Source organism: Denticeps clupeoides, unplaced genomic scaffold (assembly GCF_900700375.1).
Source record: "Denticeps clupeoides unplaced genomic scaffold, fDenClu1.1, whole genome shotgun sequence".
Lineage (NCBI taxonomy): Eukaryota > Metazoa > Chordata > Actinopteri > Clupeiformes > Denticipitidae > Denticeps > Denticeps clupeoides.
Genome location: NW_021629697.1, coordinates 123,986 through 147,677, shown reverse-complemented (window position 1 = coordinate 147,677; position 23,692 = coordinate 123,986). Strand labels below are relative to the sequence as shown.

Here is a 23,692-nt window from a genome sequence, read left to right as displayed (position 1 = left end):
CCCATTTATACATATTCTTTGGTAGGATTGGTTTCCCCCGGGGTCACACATAAATTTTGTTTTGTTTTGTAGCCCCATGCTTTATCCATGTGTCTATCTCATGTGTTGTGCTTTGTTGTTGCATGTCAATGAGAATGTCAGAAGTTATCAGTTGGTCTTGGTCTGTAAACAAAACTTGTATACTTTGTTCAGCGGCTTGTTTCGCTATGCGGTCAGCGAAGGCATTACCGAGTGAAATTGTGTCTTTGGAATTTGTGTGTGCTGCACATTTACATACAGCTAATGTAGCAGGTAGATGGACAGCTTTTAACAATTCTTTTAGTAATTGAGCGTGAGTCACTGGTTTCCCAGTAGATGTGACCATTCCTCGGTTATGCCAATACTGAGCAAATGTGTGAACTGTAGCAAATGCATATTGACTGTCAGTATAAATGGTGACATCTTTCCCTTTCATTAATTTACATGCCTCAGTCAGAGCGACAATCTCGGCAGCTTGTGCTGAAAAAGTTGATGGCAAGTGTCCAGCTTTAAGTACGGTGTCTATTGTTACTACAGCATAACCCGTTAGTGTTTTACCCAAATCATTTTTCCTTGAAGAGCCATCAACGAACACTACCTCTCCCTGAGACAAAGGTTGGTCGCTTAAATCTAACCTAGATTTAGCTGTGTGTTCTGCTAGTGCTTGGCAGTCGTGTTGCTCTCCATCATCAGGTAAGGGTAGCAATGTGGCTGGGTTCAATGTGGTGCATCGTTCGATGGTGAGGTGTGGCTGTGACAGCAGCGTGGCCATGCAGGAGAGGTGCCTTGCAGGTGATAAAAAGATCATGTTAGTTTGCAGTAGTAAAGCCGCTACTGCGTGTGGGACCTTAAGGGTCAATGGGTGGAATAGAACTATTCCGGCACTGACTTCTACTGCCATTGACGCTGCTATCACCGCTCTCACACAATGTGGTAATGCGCAAGCTACATTATCTAATTTGGAAGAAAAATAAGCTATTGGTCTCAATTTATCTCCATGTTGTTGACTTAAAACAGAAGGACTGCTGTTTTTCGTTCTTCTAGAATAGTTCTGCCACCTGCACTAAGGTGGTGGCCTAGATATTTGACCTGTGGTTTCCATAATTGTAGTTTGTTTTTACTGACTTTGTGCCCCTCCTGAGCTAGGTGTTTAAAAAGGGCCACAGTGTCTTCTTTGCATATTTCTAGACTCGGAGAAGCCACTAATATATCGTCAACATAGAGTAGTATTTGACTTCCCCCAGGTGGTTGAAATTTGGACATGCTAGCATGCATGGCTTGTGAATATATAGTAGGGCTTTCGCAGTAGCCCTGGGGAAGTCTAGTATAGGTGTATCGTTTCCCCCTGAATGTGAAAGCAAACCAAAATTGGCTGTCTTTGTCAATGGGAATGGAGAAAAAGGCATTACTAATGTCAACCACAGTAAATATTTGTGCATCTGATCTTAAAGAATTCAGCAATGTGTGTGGGTCAGGAACACATGGAGCCCGTTGTGTTACTGCAGCATTTACTGCCTGCAGATCCTGTACCATCCTCCATCCCGTTGAAGGAGCTTGCTTTTTCACTGGGAATATTGGTGTGTTGCAGGGGGAATCGTCACATTCTATAATAACCCCTGCTCGTTGTAAATCATGTATTACTGGTGTTATGCCTTCTAGTGCATCAGGTTTAAGTGGATATTGTCGTATGCAGGGTCGATATTCTGTTTTGGGTCTGATTTGTACTGGCAATATTCCTTTTATCAGTCCAACATCAGACGGTCCTTGTGACCACAATGATTGAGGTACTTGAGCTAGTTGTGATTCATCTTCTTCAGTTAGTAGAAGATGTCACTGGTGTCCGGAGTCTATACGTACTCCAGCCTTGGTCTGTATTGTCCAATACAGCCATTTCCTAGTCAAGCCTGTGTGAGCGCTATGTTCCAATTGGTCGCCCATGTCTGTCCAATCCGTTGCACTGTCACCTTCTTGAACTATGTTACCCAACGACTTCCAACCCCTCTTCTTGTTTTTATACAATGAGATGTGAGGTGGGTACCATCCCCGGAGCATGGCTCTGAGTGGGGTGGGTAAGGTGACCTCTGCCACCACGTTACCTTGCCCGTCCGAGTAAACGCAAGAAATTGTTATGGTTGTTGGGGTGAGTTGTGACAGTTTCTTTTCATATGTTGGATCAGGCCCAGGAGTGTTTTTGTACCACATGGTGACGTGTAGTTCATCAGAGGGCATGGGTTCCACACCTGTCATGATAGGTTGACAGTGTCCCACTTGTCCTCCTACCTTTAGCAATTCAGTTCCCACCTTATGAGGTTCTTGGTCAGATATGTCGAGTGTGTAGTAAAAATTTGGAACGCGTCTTCCCTCTAGGGGGAAAAGGTCACCTCGTTGTAGCTCGGCTCTGCGTTTGATGACCAGTCTCCCCCCAGGAGTGGAGACGAGCGCCAAACCTAGATTGAGTAAGCCATCTCTTCCCAACAAATTAACAGGACATTCTGGCATAAAAAGGATGGACATTTTGCATGATATACCTTTAGGATCTCTTACCCAAACTGGTTTAGAAGCAGTGACTACAGTTTTACCCCCATTAGCTGATCGTACAATTACTACCTCATCACTTAGTTCACTATAGGGTATGTGTTCCTTACATGTAGTTCTGCATGCTCCAGAGTCACAGAGGAATGTGATTTCTTTCCCATTTACCATTAAGACTATTTCTAGTCTTTCTTGATTTAAAGAAAAAATTTCTTCCAAATTTAAATCCACATGAGTTTCATCCTCTGTGGACTTTGGACCATGCAGTTTCTGTTCCAGTCATGCTGTGTTATCTTTTGGCCCTGAACGACAGTCTTTGGCAATATGCCCAGGCTTCCCGCAAGACCAGCAGCCTGCTCCCCATTGGTTACGTGGTGTCCACCCTCGTCCCTGGATACCTCCTCTCCTTCCTACTCTGCCCTTTTGGAAGTGTCCTCTCTGTCTCCCTCTACCTCGGCTGTCCTGGTAAAATGTTTCCGCGTCAGTCCCGATACTTCCCCAAAAGGTGTCCGGTTTCTTTGTAAGTTTATCTTTTATTTTTTTAGTTCTTATTAATTTGTCGATGTGAACGGCGTGATCAATGTACTCATCCAAGCTCCTAGTGGGCATTCCTATCATATGTTTATCTACCCAACTGCGCACACAGTCTTTTGATCCATTATGCAAAGCATTTTTTAATTGCTGATGGTACACCCCCCCATCAGCCCCGTCATCTCTAAGACCGCTATGCAGTTTAAAAACAGCTTCCATTCTTAGTTTATAATCCTCAAACTTCTCATTCTCCTCTTGTTTAACTCTCCCAATTTCAGTGTAATTTGCTCTCTTTCTGTACCTTTCCCGTATTCTTCCCAATAAGTCATTTGTTTTATTTCTCAATTCTGTGTCATCGTGTTTTAGAAGGTCTCCTGTAACCCTTAAAGGAGACCAGTTACCTTTTACATGGTGCCAATCGTGTCCCATTGCTTGCATATATATCTGCTGTACCTCTCTCCCATTTAAGTGATAAGAATGTCTTATTCCTTCCATATCTTCTTCGAATTTTTGCATATCCTCCTTATAGGAAGTGACGCCCTCCACCACTCTTTTTATATCGTCCTGCGTCCAGGTCCGATATACCAAGAGGGTTGTAGACTGTTCACCTGAGTCCACATTAGGGTTGGCCACCTCTATAAGGGGATATTGATTTGCTTCAGTTACTGCCAATTTTTGCGGTTCGGAGGAATTGTCAAACACTTCACCCCATTTTTTAGACCAATTTTGTACTTTCCCCCGAGATCTAGTATTTGGTGTGGGAGTGCTACCGTTAGGGTCATAAGCAGGGGGATTTTCCAATTTGTCTAAATTAGGATATATATGTGGGATTGCAGGAGCAGAGGGAAGGTGCGGCAAATTCATCGCCCCTTCTGCTTCTGCTCCTTCTTTATAAGCTTCGCTCACCCCTCCCTTACGGCTCCCTCTGATTACTGACTCATCGTCCTCCGTGCGATGAAACAGAATGGTGTTATCAGTTTTTTCAACAGTGAGTCCCCCCTCCTCCTTGCTCTTTGCTCCAGCCTGCCTGCCTTTTCTCTCTCCCTCTTCTCTTTTCCCAGCTATTTTAATCCAATGCATTAAAGCTTCAACCCCTTCTTTCTTCATTTGCTTTTCCTTATTCTTACATCCCAGTTTAATGGCTCCCAGTAACTCTATTAAACTTTTTACCCTCAGTTGCCCGTCGAATTTATATTTCGTTATCCATTTATTTAACGGTTCGACGTAAGCCTTATTTACTTGCTCTACATACTTCCAGTCCTTACATTTTAGTTTCTCTTTTGGTTCAGGTTTACTGGACCCCTTACCCATTTTTAAGTAAAATTTCGACCAGTGTGCTCGTACCTAGGGTAACCTAAGACACTGGTAACTGATCACAGGACAGTGTATAAAAATTCCTCTCGTGGTGTTTTCCACTTCGACCCCAAATGCTTTGGGGTGGGAAAACCTTGCGTTTGCTTCCACGAGAGGCCACTGTTTGCCCCCTGTGAGTTTTATATGGAGTGTCAATCAAGTGACTTTCACTCCCTCTCATTCACACATTCACACCTGCGCGCACGCTCATACACCTGTATGAGTATTATTGAACGTTCTTTTTACAAGCAGAGGAGTCCGCTTCCCCACAGAATTTAACTGCCACCCGGCAGAGGAGTCTGCACCTCCCCACGGAACTTAAAAACTGCCCTTTTACCTGCCAGAGTCTAGAATACCCAGGGTTTTGCTTAAGTAACCTCTTGTTACCCCAGTTACCTCTTGTAACTTCTTATTATGTAACCTCTTGTTACCAAATCATTCATACCATTTTAAATAAGAGTCAACTTACCCCGTGTCTTCTCTCAATTTCAGGATCCCGTTCAACCTACGGATCCCAGCCGACAGTCGGTTTCTCCCAGTCCCAAAAAGGGTCTTTCTGACCGTGGCCACGGTTTTCCTGGTGATTTTCCGCTCCGTCTGCTGGTGATCTTTCGGTATCTTGGGATCCGGCTCGAAGGACCAATTAAATGTTACGTTTATCTGTCAGTATAACATTTACTAAACAAAGAGAAGAAAGACACAAAGCATTTGAGTCCGTTTTACTTGCAAGGAGAGCGAATGGAAGTCACGCCTTACAACAGGCCTCCAAAAGCTCTGGCGTCCTTCATCGCATCTCCTTCTTTTATTTGGTAGGTTCATTAGGGTTCACATAAAATCACACCATATTAGTTAATAATTGTGTATTACACGTAGTCTTATGAATTGATCTTTGGTCGAGTCATGGTGACATGGTGACATGTTCATCTTCGTCTGTAGATTCTTCAGGTGATTGGACTCTGGTTCATCATGGTCTGCTTGTTGTTGGTCCTCAGGTCGCGGTCATGCAGTCCTGCAAACTTAAAACCTTTGCTTTGAGGTTTGTTAATGATTAAGAGTTGTCAGTAATATTCCAAGGATTAATACATATTCGTGCTTAAAGGATATGAATAAAAGAAGTAATTACATGATAACATATATACATTTTTCCAACATGAATGTATCCAAATCAGTTTGCATAAGACCTGTCAACAAGGCAACCTGAGTACAGGGGTCCAAAATAAAATTGTGTCCAGTACAGGGATCGAACCCGCGACCTTGGCGTTATTAGCACCACTCTCTAACCAGCTGAGCTAACCGGCCTTGATAAAAAAAGCTTTTTAATCCGTGCTCATCTTCTTTCTCATCTTTAGGTCTGTTTTTTTTTTTTCACTTGGATTATTAAGCACATTTTTACCACACCACACAGCAGTGCAAAATGCACAAAAAAGTACAATCTGTTGCACGATGTATCCAGCTTCTGTGTCAAAGAGTCTTGGCTCAAAATGAAAGAGTCTGTGTTAATCGCTACTTTCATGTCGTGCTTCACCTGGGTAATTTGCTCAAGTAGTATAAGCCTTGTTTAGCATGCCAGAGGTGACGAGATTGATTCCAGTTTTTTCCATGCTTCTTTTTTTCACTTGGATTATTTTTCTTCAATTGAGCACATTTTTATCAGACAGCACACTACATTAGCTAAAGTACAATCTGTTGCTAAATGTATTCAAATGTTTTTCTGTTGATGTCAACCATAATTGGATCTTTTCACCAAAAAGGTTCGCCCAACGTGGGGCTCGAACCCACGACCCTGAGATTAAGAGACTCATGCTCTACCGACTGAGCTAGCCGGGCATTATACAAAAGCCTGCTACTTAACACCACAACAAACTACTTTAGCTAGTATCTACTTAATAAGCCTAATTGCCTCAGTCACTGTAATTAACATTAGAAATGAAGCATGTTCAATCTATTTGTCTTACGGATCTAAGACCCTACTGTCAATATCCTCATAATGTGCCCTCAGTCAAATTTCCTGTAAGGTTTTCTACTTGATAGTGTCAAATATCAAAAAGCGTCACCTCTGCCTTGTTCGACAGGCCAAAAACCAAAAGCATGTCATCTGTATGATGAAAATGGGCTTGCCACAAGCAAATCCATCAATCAGAAATATCAGTTGCATTGATTCCCATGCGTAAGACCTCTCAACAATACCAGGCAACTATACCTGGGTAAGTCGGTCGATAAAAACTATTTTTGCCGTTAATAGCACCACGGCCTTGCTGGTTTAAAGACTTTGACGGTCAGGGACAAATGATTGACATCTTCTGTATCCATGAATCTTGGTACGGAACGAAAGCATCCGATTAGTCCTTGCCTATAGTTTTGCCTGAATTTCTTGTCTCTTTCTTTTAAGTAGGGGAATTAGCTCAAATGGTAGAGCGCTCGCTTAGCATGCGAGAGGTAGCGGGATCGATGCCCGCATTCTCCATATTGGTCATATTTCTTTAATTGAGCCAATTTTTACCACACAGCACAGCACAGTAGAGCTACACACACGAAAAAGCCCAACCTGTTGATGAATGTATCCAAATCAGTTTGCATAAGACCTGTCAACAAGGCAACCTGAGTACAGGGGTCCAAAATAAAATTGTGGCCAGTACGGGGATCGAACCCGCGACCTTGGCGTTATTAGCACCACGCTCTAACCAGCTGAGCTAACCGGCCTTGAAACAAAAGCTTTTTAATCCGTGCTCATCTTCTTTCTCATCTTTAGGTCTGTTTTTTTTTTTCACTTGGATTATTAAGCACATTTTTACCACACCACACAGCAGTGCAAAATGCACAAAAAAGTACAATCTGTTGCACGATGTATCCAGCTTCTGTGTCAAAGAGTCTTGGCTCAAAATGAAAGAGTCTGTGTTAATCCCTGCTTTCATGTTACGCTTCACCTGGGTAATTTGCTCAAGTAGTATAAGCCTTGTTTAGCATGCCAGAGGTGACGAGATTTTTCCAGTTTTTTCCATGCTTCTTTTGTTCACTTGGATTATTTTTCTTCAATTGAGCACATTTTTATCAGACAGCACACTACATTAGCTAAAGTACAATCTGTTGCTAAATGTATTCAAATGTTTTTCTGTTGATGTCATCCATAATTGGATCTTTTCACCAAAAAGGTTCGCCCAACGTGGGGCTCGAACCCACGACCCTGAGATTAAGAGTCTCATGCTCTACCGACTGAGCTAGCCGGGAACTATACGCAAGCATGCTACTTAACACCGCAACTAACTACATTAGCTAGTATCTACTTAATAAGCCTAATTGCCTCAGTCACTGTAACTAACATTAGAAATAAAGCATGTTCAATCTATTTGTCTTACGGATCTAAGACCCTACTGTCAATATCCTCATAATGTGCCCTCAGTCAAATTTCCTGTAAGGTTTTCTACTTGATAGTGTCAAATATCAAAAAGCGTCACCTCTGCCTTGTTCGACAGGCCAAAAACCAAAAGCATGTCATCTGTATGATGAAAATGGGCTTGACACAAGCAAATCCATCAAACAGAAATATCAGTTGCATTGATTCCCATGCGTAAGACCTCTCAACAATACCAGGCAACTATACCTGGGTAAGTGGGTCGATAAAAACTATTTTTGGCGTTAATAGCACCACGGCCTTGCTGGTTTAAAGACTTTGACGGTCAGGGACAAATGATTGACATCTTCTGTATCCATGAATCTTGGTACGGAACGAAAGCATCCGATTAGTCCTTGCCTATAGTTTTGCCTGAATTTCTTGTCTCTTTCTTTTAAGTAGGGGAATTAGCTCAAATGGTAGAGCGCTCGCTTAGCATGCGAGAGGTAGCGGGATCGATGCCCGCATTCTCCATATTGGTCATATTTCTTTAATTGAGCCAATTTTTACCACACAGCACAGCACAGTAGAGCTACACACACGAAAAAGCCCAACCTGTTGATGAATGTATCCAAATCAGTTTGCATAAGACCTGTCAACAAGGCAACCTGAGTACAGGGGTCCAAAATAAAATTGAGGCCAGTACGGGGATCGAACCCGCGACCTTGGCGTTATTAGCACCACGCTCTAACCAGCTGAGCTAACTGGCCTTGATAAAAAAGCTTTTTAATCCGTGCTCATCTTCTTTCTCATCTTTAGGTCTGTTTTTTTTCACTTGGATTAAGCACATTTTTACCACACCACACAGCAGTGCAAAATGCACAAAAAAGTACAATCTGTTGCACGATGTATCCAGCTTCTGTGTCAAAGCGTCTTGGCTCAAAATGAAAGAGTCTGTGTTAATCCCTACTTTCATGTTACGCTTCACCTGGGTAGTTTGCTCAAGTAGTATAAGCCTTGTTTAGCATGCCAGAGGTGACGAGATTGATTCCAGTTTTTTGCATGCTTCTTTTTTTCACTTGGATTATTTTTCTTCAATTGAGCACATTTTTATCAGACAGCACACTACATTAGCTAAAGTACAATCTGTTGCTAAATGTATTCAAATGTTTTTCTGTTGATGTCATCCATAATTGGATCTTTTCACCAAAAAGGTTCGGCCAACGTGGGGCTCGAACCCACAACCCTGAGATTAAGAGTCTCATGTTCTACCGACTGAGCTAGCAGGGCATTATACGCAAGCCTGCTACTTAACATCAAGTAGGGGAATTAGCTCAAATGGTAGAGCGCTCGCTTAGCATGCGAGAGGTAGCGGGATCGATGCCCGCATTCTCCATATTGGTCATATTTCTTTAATTGAGCCAATTTTTACCACACAGCACAGCACAGTAGAGCTACACACACGAAAAAGCCCAACCTGTTGATGAATTGTTAGGTTTATCTGTCAGTATAACATTTACTAAACAAAGAGAAGAAAGACACAAAGCATTTGAGTCCGTTTTACTTGCAAGGAGAGCGAATGGAAGTCACGCCTTACAACAGGCCTCCAAAAGCTCTGGCGTCCTTCATCGCATCTCCTTCTTTTATTTGGTAGGTTCATTAGGGTTCACATAAAATCACACCATATTAGTTAATAATTGTGTATTACACATAGTCTTATGAATTGATCTTTGGTCGAGTCATGGTGACATGGTGACATGTTCATCTTCGTCTGTAGATTCTTCAGGTGATTGGACTCTGGTTCATCATGGTCTGCTTGTTGTTGGTCCTCAGGTCGCGGTCATGCAGTCCTGCAAACTTAAAACCTTTGCTTTGAGGTTTGTTAATGATTAAGAGTTGTCAGTAATATTCCAAGGATTAATACATATTCGTGCTTAAAGGATATGAATAAAAGAAGTAATTACATGATAACATATATACATTTTTCCAACATTTCCCTCCTGTTTATCATGTTATTTACTCTTTTGTTAGCTTCCCTAATAATCTCTTCCTTTAGGATTTTCAACTATTAGTTCATACAATGAGAAATACATTTACACACAAAAGGTCAGTCGTCTTTTTCTTGTAGAGGACTCTCTTGAAAAAGTTGAGTTAGCTTGAAGTCACTAAAATCATAGCTCCCGTAAAATTCTTCATTTTCCAAAAGTGGGTACGCCTGTGTAGGCTCAACATCCCTTGGTGATAAGGCGGTAGTGATGAGACGGTTCACAAGACTGCGTAGACAGGGAATACAACAACATCCACACAATGTCAGAATTGCTGCAAATACAGCCATTGAAACTAAAACAGATTGAACTAGAGCTCTGTATTTCCCAAATACTTTCATCCAGGAATCCCACATGGTCGTTTCCACTCCCGAATGCTCCTTCATCTTCCGGTTGAGGGTGCGTAGGCCGTCAATGGCCATTGTCAGACTGCCTCCTGCAGCTGTGTTGTTTGGTATGAAAGAACAACATTGCTCTCCAAACATACCACAAACCCCATTTTTTTCCGCTAGGAGCATATCAAGAGCAATCCTGTTCTGAAAAGTCATGAGGGAGGTAGTAGATAATTGCTCATGCACGGCCTCAAAACCGTCTTGTGTCCAATTACCTAATTTCTGTACATTGTAATGGATGTAATTGATTCTGTCCACGTTCTTGTTAATCGTACACCACCAACACAAGGCTGATTCAAATCCTGCTGCTACTTGATTTGCCAACTTATATTCATCAGGAACCCCCCTGGGAACCCCAATTGCGTCTATGTACGTTGGGTCAGTTAACTTCTCCCAGGGTGCAAGTGATCGCTTTGTTCTGTGCCAATCTGCAGGTACCAAGCTATCCAATTTTGTTAAAAGGTCACTTATAGTGGTTGGAAATATTGAGACAGGTAGTAAAAGGGTTACTAATGCACACAGTCCTTTGGTGTCTGAGGGCAATCGATCGTATAACTTATTTTCCCCACACCACCACCATATGTCGCTTCGAGATTGTGGGTCAAGATAGGCCCAACAGGTATTATTGTAAGACACCAATCTCTTGGTGTCCCTTCCCCGAGTAGTTCCTTTCTTCCCGTTATATTAATACATGTAAAATTTCCTTGTGCTACTTTACTGGAGAAAACAGGTTTCCAACTTTCTGGTCCTGTTAGAGGATATGTTAAATCCCACTTTTTGCAACGATTGTCTGGATATGTTTTGTTCATTACTTCTACAACACATTCATCCGTTATAACTGCGGGTATTACTTGTAATAGTGGTCGTGGTCCCAAGCAAACTACACAGTCTTGTTGAGTGGCATTAGCTGCTTGTTCTGCTAGGAGAAGCCAATTATTGTATTTACCAGTTATTCCTGTTGTTACTCTAAACCACTCATCAGAAGGTTGACTTTCATCCAATACTCTAACTAGTATACCCTTGTCACTTAAATTTTGGATTGTTTCAGTTTTATTTGATTTAGGTTCTAGTAGTTGACATATTCGAAATGGAAAATAAGGTGGATTAGTAGTATAAGGCCATAAAAGAAATACCCAACATTTTTCTCCTCTCTCTTGTTGATCGGTATGGTACATTTCAGGGGTGTTTGGTGGCCACAAGTCCAATTTGGTAAGATTGATGTATATTTCAAATGCAAGACCTTGAGTGGAGGGATTGGTCATCACAAAAGAGATTATTTGTCTATGGTGTATCGCAGCAGGGTTAGTAGTCCACGTTTTCCAATCAAAACCCACTGGGTCCGCTACCAAAGAGTCCCACTTTAATTTATTAGTTATATACCATGGATATGGTAGATAATTGCTCGCTTTGTGTCCCTTATGGTTAAGGACAGTAATTGGTATTGTGGCCACCGAAACAGTATTAGCTCTCACACACACTGTTGGTATAGTACGAAGGTGTAATTCTTCTATCCCGTTGCCAGTATCATTGCATCGGTCGGAGTCAAATATGTGTCTGGACGTTCCTTTTGGTGCAGCTCTCGCCCTCCTGGGTATAGCCCCCTGTTGTTTCTCTATACCTTTTTTCCACATTACCACCCATACTGTTGCTATGAACATTACACAAAGTATTATCAAGCCCGTTCTTTGACATGGTTTATAGCCCTTATAATTCATTTCTGCCAACCTTTTCCCCTTACTGCCTCTTCTAGGATTGGTGTCTGTAAAGTGTTCTTCACTGACTTTCGGGTCTACCCAGATTCTATACGTCTGAGTCCACCCTATTATCAGACTTTTGCTCACCTTTCCCGTCGGCAGGGTTTGCAGAAATGACCTTTTTACAATGTGACTGATGTATCCAAGTACCCCTCTCTGTTATTTTAACAGCCGTCGGTGTCGTCAGGATCACTTGGTAGGGCCCTTCCCACTTCGGTGAGTGCCAATGCTTCCGTTTTATGCTCTTTACTAGCACCCAGTCTCCGGGCTCCACCTGTAGGGGTTCCTGCTGAGAAATAGGGAGTTTGTCATCAGGAGTACTTTGTTTCTGTGTTTCTAACATTTTTCTCATGTAGTCCGCTAGTGTCATGTCTTCCTCTGTTTCCCATTGGTTTTGAAAGTAAGGTAATCTATATGGTCTTCCAAACAGGGTTTCATAAGGGGTTAAACCAGTTGTGCTAGTAATATTGATGTATAGTTTTACTAACTCTAAACATTGTGTCCATGGTCGATGTGTTTCTTCCATACACTTTTTTAGTCTATTTTTTATAGTTCCATTCATTCGTTCCACTAATCCTGCACTCTGTGGATGATAACTGCAGTGATTTTTCAAATTAATGTGAAACATTTTTCCTATATTAGTTACCATCTGATTTACAAAATGAGTCCCGTTATCGCTGTATATTTTTTCAGGTATTCCATAGCGTGGAATAATATCTTTACATAAGGCTTTTGCTACTGTCAATGCATCTGGATGTTTGGTTGGAAATAGTTCTATCCATTTAGAGAATGCATCTATAATGACTAAACAGTATTCCTTTCCTTCACTTTTACTGAGTTGGATAAAATCCATGTGTATTGTTTGGAATGGGTATTGTGGTTTTGGAAACTGCCCACGTTTTGGTCTTAAATTACCTTGCGCGTTATGTTTTGCACATATCAAACATGCTCTACAAAAGTTTTTTGAATATAGGTTAAACCCATATGTGGTGAAATTTTTTTGTACCAGTCCTACCATCCCTCCTGTTGAGACATGTGATTGCCCATGGCTCAATATTGCAGCCCATTTATACATATTCTTTGGTAGGATTGGTTTCCCCCGGGGTCACACATAAATTTTGTTTTGTTTTGTAGCCCCATGCTTTATCCATGTGTCTATCTCATGTGTTGTGCTTTGTTGTTGCATGTCAATGAGAATGTCAGAAGTTATCAGTTGGTCTTGGTCTGTAAACAAAACTTGTATACTTTGTTCAGCGGCTTGTTTCGCTATGCGGTCAGCGAAGGCATTACCGAGTGAAATTGTGTCTTTGGAATTTGTGTGTGCTGCACATTTACATACAGCTAATGTAGCAGGTAGATGGACAGCTTTTAACAATTCTTTTAGTAATTGAGCGTGAGTCACTGGTTTCCCAGTAGATGTGACCATTCCTCGGTTATGCCAATACTGAGCAAATGTGTGAACTGTAGCAAATGCATATTGACTGTCAGTATAAATGGTGACATCTTTCCCTTTCATTAATTTACATGCCTCAGTCAGAGCGACAATCTCGGCAGCTTGTGCTGAAAAAGTTGATGGCAAGTGTCCAGCTTTAAGTACGGTGTCTATTGTTACTACAGCATAACCCGTTAGTGTTTTACCCAAATCATTTTTCCTTGAAGAGCCATCAACGAACACTACCTCTCCCTGAGACAAAGGTTGGTCGCTTAAATCTAACCTAGATTTAGCTGTGTGTTCTGCTAGTGCTTGGCAGTCGTGTTGCTCTCCATCATCAGGTAAGGGTAGCAATGTGGCTGGGTTCAATGTGGTGCATCGTTCGATGGTGAGGTGTGGCTGTGACAGCAGCGTGGCCATGCAGGAGAGGTGCCTTGCAGGTGATAAAAAGATCATGTTAGTTTGCAGTAGTAAAGCCGCTACTGCGTGTGGGACCTTAAGGGTCAATGGGTGGAATAGAACTATTCCGGCACTGACTTCTACTGCCATTGACGCTGCTATCACCGCTCTCACACAATGTGGTAATGCGCAAGCTACATTATCTAATTTGGAAGAAAAATAAGCTATTGGTCTCAATTTATCTCCATGTTGTTGACTTAAAACAGAAGGACTGCTGTTTTTCGTTCTTCTAGAATAGTTCTGCCACCTGCACTAAGGTGGTGGCCTAGATATTTGACCTGTGGTTTCCATAATTGTAGTTTGTTTTTACTGACTTTGTGCCCCTCCTGAGCTAGGTGTTTAAAAAGGGCCACAGTGTCTTCTTTGCATATTTCTAGACTCGGAGAAGCCACTAATATATCGTCAACATAGAGTAGTATTTGACTTCCCCCAGGTGGTTGAAATTTGGACATGCTAGCATGCATGGCTTGTGAATATATAGTAGGGCTTTCGCAGTAGCCCTGGGGAAGTCTAGTATAGGTGTATCGTTTCCCCCTGAATGTGAAAGCAAACCAAAATTGGCTGTCTTTGTCAATGGGAATGGAGAAAAAGGCATTACTAATGTCAACCACAGTAAATATTTGTGCATCTGATCTTAAAGAATTCAGCAATGTGTGTGGGTCAGGAACACATGGAGCCCGTTGTGTTACTGCAGCATTTACTGCCTGCAGATCCTGTACCATCCTCCATCCCGTTGAAGGAGCTTGCTTTTTCACTGGGAATATTGGTGTGTTGCAGGGGGAATCGTCACATTCTATAATAACCCCTGCTCGTTGTAAATCATGTATTACTGGTGTTATGCCTTCTAGTGCATCAGGTTTAAGTGGATATTGTCGTATGCAGGGTCGATATTCTGTTTTGGGTCTGATTTGTACTGGCAATATTCCTTTTATCAGTCCAACATCAGACGGTCCTTGTGACCACAATGATTGAGGTACTTGAGCTAGTTGTGATTCATCTTCTTCAGTTAGTAGAAGATGTCACTGGTGTCCGGAGTCTATACGTACTCCAGCCTTGGTCTGTATTGTCCAATACAGCCATTTCCTAGTCAAGCCTGTGTGAGCGCTATGTTCCAATTGGTCGCCCATGTCTGTCCAATCCGTTGCACTGTCACCTTCTTGAACTATGTTACCCAACGACTTCCAACCCCTCTTCTTGTTTTTATACAATGAGATGTGAGGTGGGTACCATCCCCGGAGCATGGCTCTGAGTGGGGTGGGTAAGGTGACCTCTGCCACCACGTTACCTTGCCCGTCCGAGTAAACGCAAGAAATTGTTATGGTTGTTGGGGTGAGTTGTGACAGTTTCTTTTCATATGTTGGATCAGGCCCAGGAGTGTTTTTGTACCACATGGTGACGTGTAGTTCATCAGAGGGCATGGGTTCCACACCTGTCATGATAGGTTGACAGTGTCCCACTTGTCCTCCTACCTTTAGCAATTCAGTTCCCACCTTATGAGGTTCTTGGTCAGATATGTCGAGTGTGTAGTAAAAATTTGGAACGCGTCTTCCCTCTAGGGGGAAAAGGTCACCTCGTTGTAGCTCGGCTCTGCGTTTGATGACCAGTCTCCCCCCAGGAGTGGAGACGAGCGCCAAACCTAGATTGAGTAAGCCATCTCTTCCCAACAAATTAACAGGACATTCTGGCATAAAAAGGATGGACATTTTGCATGATATACCTTTAGGATCTCTTACCCAAACTGGTTTAGAAGCAGTGACTACAGTTTTACCCCCATTAGCTGATCGTACAATTACTACCTCATCACTTAGTTCACTATAGGGTATGTGTTCCTTACATGTAGTTCTGCATGCTCCAGAGTCACAGAGGAATGTGATTTCTTTCCCATTTACCATTAAGACTATTTCTAGTCTTTCTTGATTTAAAGAAAAAATTTCTTCCAAATTTAAATCCACATGAGTTTCATCCTCTGTGGACTTTGGACCATGCAGTTTCTGTTCCAGTCATGCTGTGTTATCTTTTGGCCCTGAACGACAGTCTTTGGCAATATGCCCAGGCTTCCCGCAAGACCAGCAGCCTGCTCCCCATTGGTTACGTGGTGTCCACCCTCGTCCCTGGATACCTCCTCTCCTTCCTACTCTGCCCTTTTGGAAGTGTCCTCTCTGTCTCCCTCTACCTCGGCTGTCCTGGTAAAATGTTTCCGCGTCAGTCCCGATACTTCCCCAAAAGGTGTCCGGTTTCTTTGTAAGTTTATCTTTTATTTTTTTAGTTCTTATTAATTTGTCGATGTGAACGGCGTGATCAATGTACTCATCCAAGCTCCTAGTGGGCATTCCTATCATATGTTTATCTACCCAACTGCGCACACAGTCTTTTGATCCATTATGCAAAGCATTTTTTAATTGCTGATGGTACACCCCCCCATCAGCCCCGTCATCTCTAAGACCGCTATGCAGTTTAAAAACAGCTTCCATTCTTAGTTTATAATCCTCAAACTTCTCATTCTCCTCTTGTTTAACTCTCCCAATTTCAGTGTAATTTGCTCTCTTTCTGTACCTTTCCCGTATTCTTCCCAATAAGTCATTTGTTTTATTTCTCAATTCTGTGTCATCGTGTTTTAGAAGGTCTCCTGTAACCCTTAAAGGAGACCAGTTACCTTTTACATGGTGCCAATCGTGTCCCATTGCTTGCATATATATCTGCTGTACCTCTCTCCCATTTAAGTGATAAGAATGTCTTATTCCTTCCATATCTTCTTCGAATTTTTGCATATCCTCCTTATAGGAAGTGACGCCCTCCACCACTCTTTTTATATCGTCCTGCGTCCAGGTCCGATATACCAAGAGGGTTGTAGACTGTTCACCTGAGTCCACATTAGGGTTGGCCACCTCTATAAGGGGATATTGATTTGCTTCAGTTACTGCCAATTTTTGCGGTTCGGAGGAATTGTCAAACACTTCACCCCATTTTTTAGACCAATTTTGTACTTTCCCCCGAGATCTAGTATTTGGTGTGGGAGTGCTACCGTTAGGGTCATAAGCAGGGGGATTTTCCAATTTGTCTAAATTAGGATATATATGTGGGATTGCAGGAGCAGAGGGAAGGTGCGGCAAATTCATCGCCCCTTCTGCTTCTGCTCCTTCTTTATAAGCTTCGCTCACCCCTCCCTTACGGCTCCCTCTGATTACTGACTCATCGTCCTCCGTGCGATGAAACAGAATGGTGTTATCAGTTTTTTCAACAGTGAGTCCCCCCTCCTCCTTGCTCTTTGCTCCAGCCTGCCTGCCTTTTCTCTCTCCCTCTTCTCTTTTCCCAGCTATTTTAATCCAATGCATTAAAGCTTCAACCCCTTCTTTCTTCATTTGCTTTTCCTTATTCTTACATCCCAGTTTAATGGCTCCCAGTAACTCTATTAAACTTTTTACCCTCAGTTGCCCGTCGAATTTATATTTCGTTATCCATTTATTTAACGGTTCGACGTAAGCCTTATTTACTTGCTCTACATACTTCCAGTCCTTACATTTTAGTTTCTCTTTTGGTTCAGGTTTACTGGACCCCTTACCCATTTTTAAGTAAAATTTCGACCAGTGTGCTCGTACCTAGGGTAACCTAAGACACTGGTAACTGATCACAGGACAGTGTATAAAAATTCCTCTCGTGGTGTTTTCCACTTCGACCCCAAATGCTTTGGGGTGGGAAAACCTTGCGTTTGCTTCCACGAGAGGCCACTGTTTGCCCCCTGTGAGTTTTATATGGAGTGTCAATCAAGTGACTTTCACTCCCTCTCATTCACACATTCACACCTGCGCGCACGCTCATACACCTGTATGAGTATTATTGAACGTTCTTTTTACAAGCAGAGGAGTCCGCTTCCCCACAGAATTTAACTGCCACCCGGCAGAGGAGTCTGCACCTCCCCACGGAACTTAAAAACTGCCCTTTTACCTGCCAGAGTCTAGAATACCCAGGGTTTTGCTTAAGTAACCTCTTGTTACCCCAGTTACCTCTTGTAACTTCTTATTATGTAACCTCTTGTTACCAAATCATTCATACCATTTTAAATAAGAGTCAACTTACCCCGTGTCTTCTCTCAATTTCAGGATCCCGTTCAACCTACGGATCCCAGCCGACAGTCGGTTTCTCCCAGTCCCAAAAAGGGTCTTTCTGACCGTGGCCACGGTTTTCCTGGTGATTTTCCGCTCCGTCTGCTGGTGATCTTTCGGTATCTTGGGATCCGGCTCGAAGGACCAATTAAATGTTACGTTTATCTGTCAGTATAACATTTACTAAACAAAGAGAAGAAAGACACAAAGCATTTGAGTCCGTTTTACTTGCAAGGAGAGCGAATGGAAGTCACGCCTTACAACAGGCCTCCAAAAGCTCTGGCGTCCTTCATCGCATCTCCTTCTTTTATTTGGTAGGTTCATTAGGGTTCACATAAAATCACACCATATTAGTTAATAATTGTGTATTACACGTAGTCTTATGAATTGATCTTTGGTCGAGTCATGGTGACATGGTGACATGTTCATCTTCGTCTGTAGATTCTTCAGGTGATTGGACTCTGGTTCATCATGGTCTGCTTGTTGTTGGTCCTCAGGTCGCGGTCATGCAGTCCTGCAAACTTAAAACCTTTGCTTTGAGGTTTGTTAATGATTAAGAGTTGTCAGTAATATTCCAAGGATTAATACATATTCGTGCTTAAAGGATATGAATAAAAGAAGTAATTACATGATAACATATATACATTTTTCCAACATGAATGTATCCAAATCAGTTTGCATAAGACCTGTCAACAAGGCAACCTGAGTACAGGGGTCCAAAATAAAATTGTGTCCAGTACAGGGATCGAACCCGCGACCTTGGCGTTATTAGCACCACTCTCTAACCAGCTGAGCTAACCGGCCTTGATAAAAAAAGCTTTTTAATCCGTGCTCATCTTCTTTCTCATCTTTAGGTCTGTTTTTTTTTTTCACTTGGATTATTAAGCACATTTTTACCACACCACACAGCAGTGCAAAATGCACAAAAAAGTACAATCTGTTGCACGATGTATCCAGCTTCTGTGTCAAAGAGTCTTGGCTCAAAATGAAAGAGTCTGTGTTAATCGCTACTTTCATGTCGTGCTTCACCTGGGTAATTTGCTCAAGTAGTATAAGCCTTGTTTAGCATGCCAGAGGTGACGAGATTGATTCCAGTTTTTTCCATGCTTCTTTTTTTCACTTGGATTATTTTTCTTCAATTGAGCACATTTTTATCAGACAGCACACTACATTAGCTAAAGTACAATCTGTTGCTAAATGTATTCAAATGTTTTTCTGTTGATGTCATCCATAATTGGATCTTTTCACCAAAAAGGTTCGCCCAACGTGGGGCTCGAACCCACGACCCTGAGATTAAGAGACTCATGCTCTACCGACTGAGCTAGCCGGGCATTATACAAAAGCCTGCTACTTAACACCACAACAAACTACTTTAGCTAGTATCTACTTAATAAGCCTAATTGCCTCAGTCACTGTAATTAACATTAGAAATGAAGCATGTTCAATCTATTTGTCTTACGGATCTAAGACCCTACTGTCAATATCCTCATAATGTGCCCTCAGTCAAATTTCCTGTAAGGTTTTCTACTTGATAGTGTCAAATATCAAAAAGCGTCACCTCTGCCTTGTTCGACAGGCCAAAAACCAAAAGCATGTCATCTGTATGATGAAAATGGGCTTGCCACAAGCAAATCCATCAATCAGAAATATCAGTTGCATTGATTCCCATGCGTAAGACCTCTCAACAATACCAGGCAACTATACCTGGGTAAGTCGGTCGATAAAAACTATTTTTGCCGTTAATAGCACCACGGCCTTGCTGGTTTAAAGACTTTGACGGTCAGGGACAAATGATTGACATCTTCTGTATCCATGAATCTTGGTACGGAACGAAAGCATCCGATTAGTCCTTGCCTATAGTTTTGCCTGAATTTCTTGTCTCTTTCTTTTAAGTAGGGGAATTAGCTCAAATGGTAGAGCGCTCGCTTAGCATGCGAGAGGTAGCGGGATCGATGCCCGCATTCTCCATATTGGTCATATTTCTTTAATTGAGCCAATTTTTACCACACAGCACAGCACAGTAGAGCTACACACACGAAAAAGCCCAACCTGTTGATGAATGTATCCAAATCAGTTTGCATAAGACCTGTCAACAAGGCAACCTGAGTACAGGGGTCCAAAATAAAATTGTGGCCAGTACGGGGATCGAACCCGCGACCTTGGCGTTATTAGCACCACGCTCTAACCAGCTGAGCTAACCGGCCTTGAAACAAAAGCTTTTTAATCCGTGCTCATCTTCTTTCTCATCTTTAGGTCTGTTTTTTTTTTTCACTTGGATTATTAAGAACATTTTTACCACACCACACAGCAGTGCAAAATGCACAAAAAAGTACAATCTGTTGCACAATGTATCCAGCTTCTGTGTCAAAGAGTCTTGTCTCAAAATGAAAGAGTCTGTGTTAATCCCTGCTTTCATGTTAGGCTTCACCTGGGTAATTTGCTCAAGTAGTATAAGCCTTGTTTAGCATGCCAGAGGTGACGAGATTGATTCCAGTTTTTTCCATGCTTTTTTTTTTCACTTGGATTATTTTTCTTCAATTGAGCACATTTTTATCAGACAGCACACTACATTAGCTAAAGTACAATCTGTTGCTAAATGTATTCAAATGTTTTTCTGTTGATGTCATCCATAATTGGATCTTTTCACCAAAAAGGTTCGCCCAACGTGGGGCTCGAACCCACGACCCTGAGATTAAGAGTCTCATGCTCTACCGACTGAGCTAGCCGGGCTTTATACACAAGCCTGCTACTTAACACCACAACAAACTACTTTAGCTAGTATCTACTTAATAAGCCTAATTGCCTCAGTCACTGTAATTAACATTAGAAATGAAGCATGTTCAATCTATTTGTCTTACGGATCTAAGACCCTACTGTCAATATCCTCATAATGTGCCCTCAGTCAAATTTCCTGTAAGGTTTTCTACTTGATAGTGTCAAATATCAAAAAGCGTCACCTCTGCCTTGTTCGACAGGCCAAAAACCAAAAGCATGTCATCTGTATGATGAAAATGGGCTTGACACAAGCAAATCCATCAATCAGAAATATCAGTTGCATTGATTCCCATGCGTAAGACCTCTCAACAATACCAGGCAACTATACCTGGGTAAGTCGGTCGATAAAAACTATTTTTGCCGTTAATAGCACCACGGCCTTGCTGGTTTAAAGACTTTGACGGTCAGGGACAAATGATTGACATCTTCTGTATCCATGAATCTTGGTACGGAACGAAAGCATCCGATTAGTCCTTGCCTATAGTTTTGCCTGAATTTCTTGTCTCTTTCTTTTAAGTAGGGGAATTAGCTCAAATGGTAGAGCGCTCGCTTAGCATGCGAGAGGTAGCGGGATCGATGCCCGCATTCTCCATATTGGTCATATTTCTTTAATTGAGCCAATTTTTACCACACAGCACAGCACAGTAGAGCTACACACACGAAAAAGCCCAACCTGTTGATGAATGTATCCAAATCAGTTTGCATAAGACCTGTCAACAAGGCAACCTGATTACAGGGGTCCAAAATAAAATTGTGGCCAGTACGGGGATCGAACCCGCGACCTTGGCGTTATTAGCACCACGCTCTAACCAGCTGAGCTAACCGGCCTTGAAACAAAAGCTTTTTAATCCGTGCTCATCTTCTTTCTCATCTTTAGGTCTGTTTTTTTTTTCACTTGGATTATTAAGAACATTTTTACCACACCACACAGCAGTGCAAAATGCACAAAAAAGTACAATCTGTTGCACGATGTATCCAGCTTCTGTGTCAAAGAGTCTTGTCTCAAAATGAAAGAGTCTGTGTTAATCCCTGCTTTCATGTTAGGCTTCACCTGGGTAATTTGCTTAAGTAGTATAAGCCTTGTTTAGCATGCCAGAGGTGACGAGATTGATTCCAGTTTTTTCCATGCTTCTTTTTTTCACTTGGATTATTTTTCTTCAATTGAGCACATTTTTATCAGACAGCACACTACATTAGCTAAAGTACAATCTGTTGCTAAATGTATTCAAATGTTTTTCTGTTGATGTCATCCATAATTGGATCTTTTCACCAAAAAGGTTCGCCCAACGTGGGGCTCGAACCCACGACCCTGAGATTAAGAGTCTCATGCTCTACCGACTGAGCTAGCCGGGCATTATACACAAGCCTGCTACTTAACACCACAACAAACTACTTTAGCTAGTATCTACTTAATAAGCCTAATTGCCTCAGTCACTGTAATTAACATTAGAAATGAAGCATGTTCAATCTATTTGTCTTACGGATCTAAGACCCTTCTGTCAATATCCTCATAATGTGCCCTCAGTCAAATTTCCTGTAAGGTTTTCTACTTGATAGTGTCAAATATCAAAAAGCGTCACCTCTGCCTTGTTCGACAGGCCAAAAACCAAAAGCATGTCATCTGTATGATGAAAATGGGCTTGACACAAGCAAATCCATCAATCAGAAATATCAGTTGCATTGATTCCCATGCGTAAGACCTCTCAACAATACCAGGCAACTATACCTGGGTAAGTGGGTCGATAAAAACTATTTTTGGCGTTAATAGCACCACGGCCTTGCTGGTTTAAAGACTTTGATGGTCAGGGACAAATGATTGACATCTTCTGTATCCAAGAATCTTGGTACAGAGCGAAAGCATCCGATTAGTCCTTGCCTATAGTTTTGCCTGAATTTCTTGTCTCTTTATTTTTAAGTAGGGGAATTAGCTCAAATGGTAGAGCGCTCGCTTAGCATGCGAGAGGTAGCGGGATCGATGCCCGCATTCTCCATATTGGTCACATTTCTTTAATTGAGCCAATTTTTACCACACAGCACAGCACAGTAGAGCTACACACACGAAAAAGGCCAACCTGTTGATGAATGTATCCAAATCAGTTTGCATAAGACCTGTCAACAAGGCAACCTGAGTACAGGGGTCCAAAATAAAATTGGGGATTGAACAGGGATCGAACCCGCGACCTTGGCGTTATTAGGACCACGCTCTAACCAGCGGAGCTAACCATCCTTAATAAAAAAGCTTTTTAATCCGTGCTCATCTTCTTTCTCATCTTTAGGTTTGTTTTTTTTTTTCACTTGGATTATTAAGAACATTTTTACCACACCACACAGCAGTGCAAAATGCACAAAAAAGTACAACCTGTTACACGATGTATCCAGCTTCTGTGTCAAAGAGTCTTGGCTCAAAATGAAAGAGTCTGTGTTAATCCCTGCTTTCATGTTATGCTTCACCTGGGTAATTTGCTCAAGTAGTATAAGCCTTGTTTAGCATGCCAGAGGTGACGAGATTGATTCCAGTTTTTTCCATGCTTTTTTTTTCACTTGGATTATTTTTCTTCAATTGAGCACATTTTTATAAGACAGCACACTACATTAGCTAAAGTACAATCTGTTGCTAAATGTATTCAAATGTTTTTCTGTTGATGTCATCCATAATTGGATCTTTTCACCAAAAAGGTTCGCCCAACGTGGGGCTCGAACCCACGACCCTGAGATTAAGAGTCTCATGCTCTACCGACTGAGCTAGCCGGGCATTATACACAAGCCTGCTACTTAACACCACAACAAACTACTTTAGCTAGTATCTACTTAATAAGCCTAATTGCGTCAGTCACTGTAATTAACATTAGAAATGAAGCATGTTCAATCTATTTGTCTTACGGATCTAAGACCCTACTGTCAATATCCTCATAATGTGCCCTCAGTCAAATTTCCTGTAAGGTTTTCTACTTGATAGTGTCAAATATCAAAAAG

At 41.9% G+C, this 23,692-nt stretch overlaps 18 non-coding genes across 18 annotated transcripts; 6 read left to right on the top strand and 12 right to left on the bottom strand.

Annotated features, from left to right (window-relative positions):
• Positions 1-5,659: 5,659 nt before the first annotated feature.
• Positions 5,660-5,733, bottom strand: trnai-aau (transfer RNA isoleucine (anticodon AAU)). Its single transcript has one exon. It is a non-coding gene; the product is annotated as a tRNA-Ile (tRNA).
• Positions 5,734-6,188: 455 nt separating this feature from the next.
• On the bottom strand, positions 6,189-6,261 carry trnak-cuu (transfer RNA lysine (anticodon CUU)). The gene has a single exon. It is a non-coding gene; the product is annotated as a tRNA-Lys (tRNA).
• Positions 6,262-6,825: 564 nt separating this feature from the next.
• Positions 6,826-6,898, top strand: trnaa-agc (transfer RNA alanine (anticodon AGC)). The gene has a single exon. It is a non-coding gene; the product is annotated as a tRNA-Ala (tRNA).
• Positions 6,899-7,060: 162 nt separating this feature from the next.
• trnai-aau (transfer RNA isoleucine (anticodon AAU)) lies at positions 7,061-7,134 on the bottom strand. The gene has a single exon. It is a non-coding gene; the product is annotated as a tRNA-Ile (tRNA).
• Positions 7,135-7,586: 452 nt separating this feature from the next.
• trnak-cuu (transfer RNA lysine (anticodon CUU)) lies at positions 7,587-7,659 on the bottom strand. The gene has a single exon. It is a non-coding gene; the product is annotated as a tRNA-Lys (tRNA).
• A 564-nt stretch (positions 7,660-8,223) lies between these two features.
• On the top strand, positions 8,224-8,296 carry trnaa-agc (transfer RNA alanine (anticodon AGC)). The gene has a single exon. It is a non-coding gene; the product is annotated as a tRNA-Ala (tRNA).
• A 162-nt stretch (positions 8,297-8,458) lies between these two features.
• Positions 8,459-8,532, bottom strand: trnai-aau (transfer RNA isoleucine (anticodon AAU)). Its single transcript has one exon. It is a non-coding gene; the product is annotated as a tRNA-Ile (tRNA).
• Positions 8,533-9,085: 553 nt separating this feature from the next.
• Positions 9,086-9,158, top strand: trnaa-agc (transfer RNA alanine (anticodon AGC)). Its single transcript has one exon. It is a non-coding gene; the product is annotated as a tRNA-Ala (tRNA).
• A 9,516-nt stretch (positions 9,159-18,674) lies between these two features.
• On the bottom strand, positions 18,675-18,748 carry trnai-aau (transfer RNA isoleucine (anticodon AAU)). Its single transcript has one exon. It is a non-coding gene; the product is annotated as a tRNA-Ile (tRNA).
• Positions 18,749-19,202: 454 nt separating this feature from the next.
• trnak-cuu (transfer RNA lysine (anticodon CUU)) lies at positions 19,203-19,275 on the bottom strand. The gene has a single exon. It is a non-coding gene; the product is annotated as a tRNA-Lys (tRNA).
• Positions 19,276-19,839: 564 nt separating this feature from the next.
• On the top strand, positions 19,840-19,912 carry trnaa-agc (transfer RNA alanine (anticodon AGC)). The gene has a single exon. It is a non-coding gene; the product is annotated as a tRNA-Ala (tRNA).
• Positions 19,913-20,074: 162 nt separating this feature from the next.
• Positions 20,075-20,148, bottom strand: trnai-aau (transfer RNA isoleucine (anticodon AAU)). Its single transcript has one exon. It is a non-coding gene; the product is annotated as a tRNA-Ile (tRNA).
• Positions 20,149-20,601: 453 nt separating this feature from the next.
• On the bottom strand, positions 20,602-20,674 carry trnak-cuu (transfer RNA lysine (anticodon CUU)). Its single transcript has one exon. It is a non-coding gene; the product is annotated as a tRNA-Lys (tRNA).
• Positions 20,675-21,238: 564 nt separating this feature from the next.
• trnaa-agc (transfer RNA alanine (anticodon AGC)) lies at positions 21,239-21,311 on the top strand. Its single transcript has one exon. It is a non-coding gene; the product is annotated as a tRNA-Ala (tRNA).
• A 162-nt stretch (positions 21,312-21,473) lies between these two features.
• Positions 21,474-21,547, bottom strand: trnai-aau (transfer RNA isoleucine (anticodon AAU)). Its single transcript has one exon. It is a non-coding gene; the product is annotated as a tRNA-Ile (tRNA).
• Positions 21,548-21,999: 452 nt separating this feature from the next.
• trnak-cuu (transfer RNA lysine (anticodon CUU)) lies at positions 22,000-22,072 on the bottom strand. Its single transcript has one exon. It is a non-coding gene; the product is annotated as a tRNA-Lys (tRNA).
• Positions 22,073-22,637: 565 nt separating this feature from the next.
• On the top strand, positions 22,638-22,710 carry trnaa-agc (transfer RNA alanine (anticodon AGC)). The gene has a single exon. It is a non-coding gene; the product is annotated as a tRNA-Ala (tRNA).
• Positions 22,711-23,398: 688 nt separating this feature from the next.
• Positions 23,399-23,471, bottom strand: trnak-cuu (transfer RNA lysine (anticodon CUU)). Its single transcript has one exon. It is a non-coding gene; the product is annotated as a tRNA-Lys (tRNA).
• Between the last annotated feature and the right edge of the window lie 221 nt (positions 23,472-23,692).